This window comes from Macaca fascicularis, chromosome Y, assembly GCF_037993035.2.
Source record: "Macaca fascicularis isolate 582-1 chromosome Y, T2T-MFA8v1.1".
In the NCBI taxonomy this organism is placed as follows: Eukaryota; Metazoa; Chordata; class Mammalia; order Primates; family Cercopithecidae; genus Macaca; species Macaca fascicularis.
The window spans coordinates 3676956-3687221 of NC_132903.1; the positions used below are offsets into that span (position 1 = coordinate 3676956).

At 41.7% G+C, this 10266-nt stretch overlaps 1 pseudogene; it reads left to right on the forward strand.

Annotated features, from left to right (window-relative positions):
* The first annotated feature begins 9026 nt into the window (after window positions 1–9026).
* On the forward strand, window positions 9027–9178 carry LOC141409590 (small nucleolar RNA SNORA48; annotated as a pseudogene).
* The last annotated feature ends 1088 nt before the right edge of the window (window positions 9179–10266 follow it).

Here is a 10266-nt window from a genome sequence, read left to right on the forward strand (position 1 = left end):
AATATATGGACCCTTACCACCTAACACTTTTGGGCTACTTTTAGGAAGAAGTAGTGTCACCATGAGAGGCTTACAAGTCCTCCCTGGAGTTATCGATAATGATTATGAAGGAGAAATTAAAATTATGGCCAGAGCTATCGATAGTATTATTACTGTCCCTCGAGGAGTTAGAATAGCTCAGTTACTCCTGCTACCTTTGGTTAAAACAGATAATAATATCCAACACTCTAATAGAAATATAAAAGGTTTCGGATCATCAGAGATATATTGGGTGCAACCAATTACAAATCAAAAACCCTCTCTAACCTTATGGTTAGACGGGAAGGCATTCACTGGACTAATAGACACAGGGGCTGATGTAACGATCATTAAACAGGAAGATTGGCCCTCTCATTGGTCTACCACAGAAACTTTAACTCACTTGAGAGGAATTGGACAAAGCAGTAATCCTAAACAAAGTTCTAAATATCTAACATGGACAGATAAAGAAAACAATTCAGGCCTCATTAAGCCATTTGTCATTCCTCACCTACCTGTTAACCTTTGGGGGCGAGATCTACTCTCTCCAATGAAAATTATAATGTGTAGTCCAAATGATATAGTTACTGCACAAATGTTAACTCAAGGATACACCCCTGGTAAAGGTCTTGGAAAAGGAGAGAACGGTATCCCACAGCCTATACTGGTTTCAGGACAACTTGATAAAAAGGGGTTTGGAAATTTTTAGCTCAGGCCACTGACATACCTGCACCCCAAAGGTGCGCTGACCCCATTACTTGGAAGTCAGATGAGCCCGTTTGGGTTGATCAGTGGCCTTTACTCAATGATAAACTAAGTGCTGCCCAACAGTTAGTGCAGGAACAACTGATAGCAGGGCATATTGAGGAAAGTAATTCCCCTTGGAATACACCTATTTTTGTTATTAAAAAGAAGTCTGGTAAATGGAGACTCTTACAAGATTTAAGAGCAGTAAATATCACTATGATCCTTATGGGTGCCTTACAACCAGGATTGCCTTCACCAGTTGCGATTCCTCAAAAATATTTTAAAATCGTTATTGACCTTAAAGATTGCTTTTTTACAATTCCCCTTCACCCTGCTGACCAGAAAAGATTTGCCTTTAGTCTTCCATCTACAAATTTTAAACAACCAATGAAGCGTTATCAATGGAAAGTTTTACCTCAGGGTATGGCCAATAGTCCTACCTTGTGTCAAAAATATGTAGCTGCCGCTATAGAGCCAGTCAGAGAAACATGGGCACAGATGTATATTATACATTATATGGATGATATTTTAATAGCAGGAGAAATTGGTGAACAAGTCTTACAGTGTTTTGCCCAACTCAAACAGGAGTTAACAGCAGCCGGACTACAAATAGCCCCAGAAAAGGTACAATTACAAGATCCATACACCTATCTTGGTTTCCAAATTAATGGACCTAAAATCATTAATCAAAAGGCTGTTATACGTCGTGATCATTTAAAAACTTTAAATGATTTCCAAAAATTACTGGGAGACATAAATTGGCTTCGACCGTACTTAAAGCTCACCACAGGAGAGTTAAAACCTCTTTTCGATATATTAAAAGGAGACTCTAATCCAAAATCTCCCGGGTCCATTACTAAAGAAGCATTAATAACACTCCATCAGGTAGAACATGCCATTGCAACACAATTTGTTACCAGCATTGATTATTCTCAGCCATTAATATTCCTTATTTTTAACACAACAATAACCCCTACTGGCCTATTTTGGCAGAACAATCCCATTATGTGGGTACACCTGCCCTCCTCCCCCAAAAAGGTTTTGTTGCCTTATTATGATGCAATAGCTGATCTAATTATCTTGGGAAGAGAAAACAGTAGAAAATACTTTGGAATAGAACCCTCTACTATTATACAACCCTACACTCAATCACACATCCATTGGCTGTTACAAAATACGGAAGCCTGGCCAATTGCTTGTGCTTCTTACACTGGCGCGATTGACAACCATTACCCACCTAACAAACTCATTCAATTTTGCAAACTTCATGCGTTTGTATTTCCCCATATTACCAGTAAAGAACCTCTCAATGACGCATTACTAATTTTCACTGATGGATCTTCCACAGGACTTGCCGCTTACACTTACAATAATGTAGTCGTTAAATTCCAGACCACTTATACATCAGCTCAGCTGGTCGAATTGCAAGCTATAATTGCAGCACTATCAGCTTTTCCTTGTCAGCCACTTAACATTTATACAGACAGCGCCTACCTGGCTCATTCAATACCCCTCTTAGAGACCGTGTCTCAAATTAAACATATTTCAGACACAGCTAACCTATTTTTACAATGCCAACAACTTATTCAAAAAAGGACTACTCCCTTTTTTCTTGGGCATATTAGGGCACATTCAGGATTACCGGGACCTTTAACTCAAGGTAACGCAACAGCCGACACGGCAACAAAAACCATAGCCACAGTCACTACAGACAATTTGCAACGCGCAAAAAGCACATGCCTTACATCATTTAAACGCCCAAACCTTAAGACTTATGTTTAAACTTACCAGAGAACAAGCTCGACAAATAGTTAAACAATGCGCCAACTGCATAACATATTTACCTGTTCCCCATCTAGGAGTTAACCCCCGAGGACTCATCCCCAACGAAATTTGGCAAATGGACGTTACTCACCACTTAGAATTTGGTCAAGTAAAATATATCCATGTGTGCATAGACACCTATAGTGGATTCATCAGTGCAACTCTCCGAACAGGAGAGGCCACCAAACACGTCATAGTTCATTTATTACACTGCTTTTCTATTTTAGGAATACCCAAACAAATCAAAACAGATAATGGCCCCGGTTATATAGCCAAAACCTTCTTACAATTTTGTAATACCCTACAAATTAAACATACCACAAGCATTCCCTATAATCCCCAAGGACAAGGTATAGTAGAAAGAGCTCATCTGTCATTAAAAACTATTATCACAAAATTAAAAGGGGGGAGCTGGTACCCCGTGAAGGGTACCCCCAGAAACATACTCAATCATGCCCTGTTTATCCTTAATTTTTTAAATTTGGACAGTCATGGAAAATCAGCTGCCGACCGTTTCTGGCATCCTGAATCTCAAAAACAGTTTGCAATGGTAAAATGGAAAGATCCACTCGATAGTTCATGGCATGGCCCCGATCCAGTTTTAATTTGGGGAAGAGGCTCAGTATGCATCTTCTCACAAAAAAATGATGCAGCCAGATGGCTGCCTGAAAGATTGGTAAGACAAATAAATCATAACCATTGTCAGTCCAGGGAAGATAAATCTCCCTGAGAAGTTCTTTCCTTCTTGTTTTTCAGAAAATGAAGTCTAACATGAAATTCCTTTGGGGAATAATCGCTCTATATAGCATAGTGGCAGTCTATGCAGGTTTTGGTGGCCCTCGTAAAGCAAGAGAATTATTACGAAAACAATACGGCCAGCCTTGTGATTGCAGAGGGGGACAAGTATCTGAACCTCCATCAGACAGAATCATCCAGGTGACTTGCGTGGGCAAGACAGCTTACCTAATGCCAAACCAGTTATGGAAATGTAAGTCTACCCCAAGAGATACCTCACCTAGCGGGCCGCTCCTAGAATGCCCTTGTAGCTCTTTCCAATCTTCTGTACATAGTTCCTGTTATACATCCTATCAACAATGCAAATCAGGCAATAGAACATATTATATGGCCACGTTACTAAAAACACAAACTGGAGGCATTAATGACGTACAAGTATTAGGATCCACTAATAAACTTGTACAATCGCCTTGTAACGGCCAAAAAGGAAAGCCTGTTTGTTGGAGCACTACCGCCCCCATTCACATTTCTGATGGAGGAGGCCCATTAGATATTACAAGAATTAAAACCATCCAGAAAAAATTAGAAGAAATTCATAAAGCTTCTTATCCTGAACTCCAATATCACCCTTTAGCCCTGCCTGAGCTTAGAGATAATTTTAGGCTCGATGCTCAAACCTTTGATATCCTCAATGCTACTTACAATTTACTTCAAATGTCCAATACAAGCCTGGCCCACGATTGTTGGCTTTGTCTTAAAATGGGCCCCCCTATTCCTCTAGCCATACCTAACCTTTCATTGCCCTATGTCAATTACTCAAATGAATCCTTAGTAAATAATTCCTGTCCTATTATCCCCCCCCTCTTAGTTCAACCGATGATGTTTTCTAATTCCACTTGCCTCTTTTCACCATCATATAATAACACTAAAGAGATCGATTTAGGCTATGTTGTGTTTGACAACTGTACCTCCATAATCAATGCCACCAACCCTTTGTGTGCTATAAATGGCTCGGTTTTCATTTGTGGAAACAACATGGCATATACGTATCTACCTACAAATTGGACAGGGCTTTGTGTTCTGGCCACTCTTCTCCCCGACATTGATATCATCCCTGGAGATGAACCTATCCCCATCCCCGCTATTGAACATTTTATTTATAGACCGAAACGAGCCATACAATTTATTCCCTTGTTGGCAGGACTAGGAATCACCACTGCTTTTACTACAGGAGCCACAGGCCTAGGAGTCTCACTAACCCAATATACCAAATTATCCAATCAATTAATCTCAGATGTACAGACCTTATCCAGTACTATACAAGATTTACAAGACCAAGTAGACTCGTTAGCTGAAGTAGTTCTCCAGAATAGAAGAGGTCTAGATTTGTTAACGGCTGAACAGGGAGGGATCTGTTTGGCTTTACAGGAAAAGTGCTGTTTTTACGCCAACAAATCCAGAATCGTCAGAGATAAGATAAAAACGTTACAAGAAGAACTAGAAAAGCGCAGAAAAGGCCTGGCCGCCAATCCCTTGTGGACTGGACTCGATGGACTTCTCCCCTATCTCCTGCCATTTCTTGGTCCTTTACTTACTCTTCTACTCTTCCTCACTCTCGGGCCTATAATCCTTAATAAGCTTATGGCATTTGTCAGACAACAAATCGAGGCCTTCCAGGCCAAACCTATACAGGTCCATTATCATCGCCTTGAGATGACTGAAAATGGTGAGTCTTATTTACCTTAATAAGACCACCTCCCCTGTGTGCTGAACTGGACAGTCAATGACGGGTAAGAGGACACTATCTCCATTGGAGCCTAAGACAGGAGGGCCGCCCTTGCTGCTGCCTTATCCCATGACGGGCCTAGAAGATGGGGATGAGTTGACCCAGCCTAAGACAGGTGCAGTTCCCGAGGGGTCATTTCTTATCATAAAATAATAAAAAGGGGGACCTGTCCGGAGCTGCGCGCCCCGGCCATAGCAAATAATAATTAATGATTAAACGCCCGAGCTCTATTCCTTTCCACCTTCTACCTCCTCCCTAGATTTGTTGTTTCTCTTTTGTATCAATACCTCATAATAGATGGCGCTCTTCCTGCTTCTTCTTCACTTGTTCACTTGTTCACTTCTTCACTTGTTTCCCCCCCCCACCAAATTCCCACTCCCTCCTCCAGGGCCTGCTTCGACGATCCCGCGGGCTGGGATACTGGGTTCAAGTAATTCTCCTGCCTCAGCCTCCCAAGCAGTTGGGACTACAGGTGCCTGCACCAGGCCTGGCTAATTTTTGTATTTTTGGGGAAGACAAGATTTCGCCATGTTGCCCATGCTGGTCTTGAATTCCTGGTCTCAAGTGATCCTACTGCCTCAGCCTCCCAGTGTTGGGATTACAAGCGTGAGCCACTGAGCCCAGCCTGAAGTCCATTCTCAAGTGAATTCAAATTTTTTTCGGGGTTGTAATGTTTCAAATTTAACAAGCAAATGGTAGTTACTAGCCTCTCATTTAACTAGTTTGAGCCAAGTAACTAAATTCAATGGGATTGTAGCAGAAATGTAATGGGACATTTAGGAAGAATGCAGAGAAAGATCTAATTCACTTGGCACAGAGGCCATTTCCTTCCTCACTGGTCCCTCATCTGCTTTCTGTGATGTAGAAACCATGGCTGGAGCCTCAGCATTCACACTGGGTCATGAGGCAAACTTGAAGATGAAAGTCATGTGTTAGGGTGGTAGAAGAGATAAAACTAATCCAGTTCCTGAGCATCTTGAAACCAGATATTTTTGGAACATTCTTTTTCCAAGCTGTTTGTAGCTTTCAGCTTTGTCATTTTTACTTTTGCCTTTTCTGAACCTAAAATTCATCTGTTATTAATTTTCTCAAAAACAACTACCTGGTGCATCTTGCTGAAATATGTGGCTGTCAGTGAGTAGTTACTGTATCTTTTCTAAAAGTCTTACACTAAAAGTCTAAAAGTTGTAATTTTTATTTCATAGTCACCAGGCTTCTCTAGTTTATTTGCTCTAAATAGTGAACTACCAGCGCAAACTTGTTATTACTGGAAGAAGCCAAATGTTTCTATGCTTTAACCCCAAATAGGATTGTATAATTGTCAGTTTATTGAACTGTTTGGTAGATGAATGTGAACTTACTCTGTTGATGCACACATCTGTTTGCATACTTGTTCGGAGTAAGGGGTAAATGGAAAGACATTCTCCTTCTCTTCCTAGAGCTCTTGGTCATCCTGCCTCAGGCACACAGCATGAGCATGGAAAGTGTGAGAAAATTAGCATTTCCCCAGCACACTTCTTAGTGTTAACTCTCTATCTTTATCAGGTACCCTGTTGAGCATTGTTTCCAAGCTAGGAAGAGTGTAAGCTTCCTGTTCCATTCCTACTGCAGATGTTTGCTTCATGACACCTGCTTTGTGACATCAGTTATTGGGTGACTGATATTCATCTTTGCTGGAGAATCAGAAAAATTCACAAGCCTCCTAAGATTACAGTAAACACCAGCGATAAAGTTAAGCTGTCGTTTTGGGCAAGAAATGCCCTCATAGGTGTCTAAATATTTTGAGTGCCAGGCTACTTCTACTTATCTGCTACTTCCTCAGTTTGCTGAGGAATTGAAGAAAAAGATTTCTTCCGTATTGGAAAAGTGATGATGATATCCCTGCATTCTGAAACTTTGGCCAAATCAGAAAAATGAAATCATCAGATCAAATTTTGCAAGTTGTATATCATAGGTGATTTTCCCTAAATTTATTTTTGGGAGATGGTGGATCCACAGGCGTTTCAGCAGGATGGTGGAATATGAGGTTGGCTTTGTTTTTGTTTGTTTTTTTTTTTCTTTTTTGGAGACAGAGTCTCACTCTTGTAGCCCAGACTGGAGTGCAGTGGCATGATCTTGCAACCTCTGCCTCCCAGAGTTTAAGCAATTCTCCTGCCTTAGCCTCCTGAGTAGCTGGGATTACAGGTGCCCACCATCACACCAGCTAATTTTTGAATTTTTAGTAGAGATGGGGTTTCTCCATGATGGTTATGCCAGTCTCGAACCCCTGACCTCAGGTGATCTGTCCACCTTGGTGTCTCAAAGTGCTGGGATTACAGGTGAGCCACCACGCCTGACTGAGGCTGGGTTTAAAAAGGCAAATTGAACAGTGAACAGGGTTGCAAGCCTCAAGTTGCTTTATAGAAACAAACGAATTAAAATGGCATATCCATCAGAGCCCCACAGGGAGCACATTTCACGTAGGATGTCCAAGTGTGGCGATGTTAATAAAAGCACTGATTATGAACGAATGGGAAGAAAAGACAGAAAAAGGAATTCCGATAAGGCTGACCAGAGAGGCTGATTCTAACCTCTGCCTGCAGTGAAGAGGCAGGAAAAGAAAGTTGTGGAATCTTGTGAGAAATATAATTTGGAGGACATGGACTGTGAGTGAGTGAGAGCTTGGAAAGATGTGGAAGCCACTCTGAGCTTGGGAGAACATGGGGGATATTGTCAGCTTGGAAGGATGGTGGGTGTCCCTGTAAGCTTGAAGGATACAGGAGGGCCTTTGAGTCTGGTGTGGTGCAGGTTTTTTGCAGGATGAGATCAGGGACTTCCTCGTCCTGCTACGTGATAGCCATGTTCCTCATTTTCTGTTCATATTAATTTGTTCTCACGTTGTTGATGGCTGTTGTGATACCTTGATTCTTGTCTTCCTGGTTTAAAAGAATTTAAACACAGACACACAACCAAAAAGATGCAGCATAAATTATTGCAAAACAAAAAGAGTATCTGGAAGGTCAGGGGCAGAGTAGACAATACACCCTGAGAGAGTAGATTCAGGGCAGACTGCTAGTTACGGTGAGACAGTATTGATTATTGCTGGGGAAACTCCCTGGATGATTCATAAGGAGGTGGGAAGAGGTGTTGTTAATAAGCATGTTCTGAGTGGTCCTCCGGGAGCACACATGCACTGGCTGTATATGCTTGTTCATGCATTGTAGGTCTCATTAGTGTCTTACATCTCAACCCACAGGTGTGCTTTTTACTATTAAAATGAGGCAAGGGTCAGTTTGAGAACAGGTAACATCAAAATGCGCATACTCTGTATAAGGGAAAGTCCCTACTGAAGAATTGTTTTGCTTAAATGAGCTCAATGACAATGCAAATGCTGAAGCTTAGTACTGTCATTGTTACTGTGCTTGCTGCACACAGAGAACATGGTAATTTCCTTGATTACCTATCCTGCCTCAGCACTGCTAAGAAGAAATACCAGAGACTGGGTACTTTATAAAGAAAAGAGGTTTAATTGGCTCACAGTTCTGCAGGCTGTACAGGAAGCATGGTGGCTTCTGCTTCTGGGGAGACCTCAGGAGCTGACAATCATAGTGGAAGGTGAAGTGGGAGACAGCATCTTATATGACTAGAGCAGGAAGAAGAGAGAGGAAGACATGATGGAGGTGCTACATACTTCTGAACTATCCAAAGACTTTGTGATTACTTACTCAGTCACTCAGTATGATGAGAATCGAACTGAGCAAAGGGTGTTAAACCGTTCATGAAGGACCCACCCCTACGATCCAATCACCTCTCTCCAGGCCCCACCTCCAAAACTGGGGAATACAATTTGACATAAATTTGGTGGGAACACAGATCTAAACCCTATCACTGACTCTCCTTGAGTGCCCTTCTAATTTGCCCTAAGAAGCTCATTTTATGTCCCTGACCTGGGTAGAGTGGCATCTGGTTGGTGGTGCCCATCTCATATCACCAGGGACAAAGTAACCCCTTGTTCATCCCAACTTGGCTAAAAAAAAAAGGAATACTCATTTTAAGGGATAACAGCATGGCAGAAAAAGGGGCAAATAAATGGGGAATTGGACCACCTGTGTAGAATAAACAGCGTAGACTTGTGTACAAAATTAGAGTTTGCATAAGGCAATCAATCATGAAGCCACACACACAGGTCCCCAACAAGTGAGGACGAGTGAGGATGACACATGAAAAAGTGACTTCCAAATCTTTGGGGAAAAATATGATTCAGAATCCCTCTTCAGAAGTCACTGGTTTTTACTGTGGAGTCAGTCTGTGCTCTGGAAAATCTTGATGTGAGAGAGACTTGTGTTCAGCTTCCTGTTAACCCCTTTTTGGAGTCTGCCTTCTCCTTTAGCAGATAAACATCTGGTAATCCCAGGCTCTCTACGGACGTAGGCTGTTTGTCCTTCTTGGAAGTAAATCAGCCAGGTTTTCAAACCTGACAACCCACTTACTGACAGTTTACTAATTTATTAATTCTTAGTCAAGTGTCAATGGCTACTTAATTATGGCAACAGGCAAACAGCCCTGGCATTTTACCAGATCTAATGTCATAATAGTGGAACACCTGCTGAGTGGGAATTGTCATTACATCCACAAGAGCAAGGGGATGCTATTTTATCTACAAGTTGGCTGTGAGGAGAAACTGTCTGATTTGCTGTTTTCAAACAGCATTTGTATCTACTCTCTCCCTTTTTTTCCCACTCCAAATTATTCTCTCCTGGTTTCCTATTCTCTGTCAATTATCTAATACTAACACCCTTTCCTCCCTTCCCCTCCCCTCACCTCCCCATCCATCTTCCTTTTGCCTCCCCCTCCTCCCCTCCCTTCCCCTCCCTTGTCCTCCCTTCCTGTCCCCTCCCTTCCCCTCCCTTCCCTTCCTCTCTTCTCCTCTTTTCTTTCCTTTCCTTTTGACAGGATTTTCCTCTGTCACCCAGGCTGCAGCGCAGCGGCACAATCATAGCTCACTGCAGCCTCCAACTCCTGGATATATGTATTACATATATGACAGTCATTCCTTAAAATTATAATGAATCTGCCCTATACTAATGTACCATTTTTAAATTTTTTGTACTATATTTTTACTGTACATTTTAATGTTTGGATGAATTTAGATACAGAAATATTTACCATTGTGTTAC